This window comes from Seriola lalandi, unplaced genomic scaffold (assembly GCF_002814215.2).
Source record: "Seriola lalandi dorsalis isolate HSWRI2012SDOR001 ecotype SW California unplaced genomic scaffold, Sedor1 jcf7180002031719, whole genome shotgun sequence".
In the NCBI taxonomy this organism is placed as follows: Eukaryota; Metazoa; Chordata; class Actinopteri; order Carangiformes; family Carangidae; genus Seriola; species Seriola lalandi.
The window spans coordinates 1-1,277 of NW_019502363.1; the positions used below are offsets into that span (position 1 = coordinate 1).

Genomic DNA, 1,277 nt, shown 5'->3' on the forward strand with positions numbered 1-1,277 from the left:
ATGTTGCTGTTTGTGGCATCTGCACATTACAGTTGTGTAACTCATATTTAAAAGCCCATTGTTCCAAAACATGTTTTGCTACCACACTGTACAATTATCCCAAAAAGTGTGTTGCCCTGTAGGGGTATCAAACACAAACAGATGAAAAGGTAGGTTGCATTGGCCGGGAATCGAACCCGTGCCTCCCGCGTGGCAGGCGAGAATTCTACCACTGAACCACCAATGCTCACATGACCAATTTAGTGTACCGCTGCGCGAACGAACGCAACAAACAACTGAAACCTAGTTGTCCGCACACCCAACCGTTTCCTCCAGATAAAGTACATTTACCTATGAGAGGATGTTGGTTGTTGAAAATTATTGCTATCAATGTGGGTACCTTGACTGTGTTTTGCCATTCTTCCCTTTCCTTTCCTTTCCCACTGCTACACCTACACCGTGTACAGTGTACATGACTTCCCACCAGTCCAGAAAAAGCACCTGTGCAGCAAAAGGATGCCCCGTGTGAGGCTCGAACTCACGACCTTCAGATTATGAGACTGACGCGCTGCCTACTGCGCCAACGAGGCCTGCAACACGGTCGGACTAGATGGGTAAAATGGAAAAGATCTCTCAATGTAATGCAGACACAAAAGACAAGTTGTCAAGTTGTAAAGACTAAAACACAAGATCTACAAGCCTTTACCCAACACATCAACTCAGTGGACAAGAACATAAATTTCACAAGAGAGGATGTCAAAGACAACCACCTCCCTTTCCTTGACTGTGACGTCCACCTTGCTGAGGACAGGAGCCTCCACATTGGGGTATACAGGAAGCCCACGCACACAGACCGATACCTACTCTTTGACTCACATCATCCACTGGAGCACAAAATGGGTGTTATCAGAACCCTGCAACACAGGGCTGACAACATACCAACCTCCACTCGGGCCCAAGCAGAAGAACATAAACATCTAAAGGGAGCCCTGAAAACTTGTGGCTATCCGAGTTGGACTTCCATCTACAATGTCGCCCTTTCATCGTTACCCAGGAGAGTCAACAACATAACCTCAGACGACTCTCAACGATCGTCATCCACCAGGGGCTCACCTGAACCTAACGAGTGTCGTTCACACGGGATAACAACAGGGTCACCTGACCATAACGACGGTCGTCCACATGAGACCACAACAATGGTCAGGTGAAACCAATACTTTCACAAGTACTTTGGTGGACCCACCCACAAGAGGTAAATACCTGGGTCCTACTCCACTTTCTTGGTCAGACTAGTGCGT

General features: G+C 47.5%; 2 non-coding genes across 2 annotated transcripts; both read right to left on the reverse strand.

The window, feature by feature from the left end:
* Window positions 1-155: 155 nt before the first annotated feature.
* Window positions 156-226, reverse strand: trnag-gcc (transfer RNA glycine (anticodon GCC)). The gene has a single exon. It is a non-coding gene; the product is annotated as a tRNA-Gly (tRNA).
* A 270-nt stretch (window positions 227-496) lies between these two features.
* On the reverse strand, window positions 497-569 carry trnam-cau (transfer RNA methionine (anticodon CAU)). The gene has a single exon. It is a non-coding gene; the product is annotated as a tRNA-Met (tRNA).
* Between the last annotated feature and the right edge of the window lie 708 nt (window positions 570-1,277).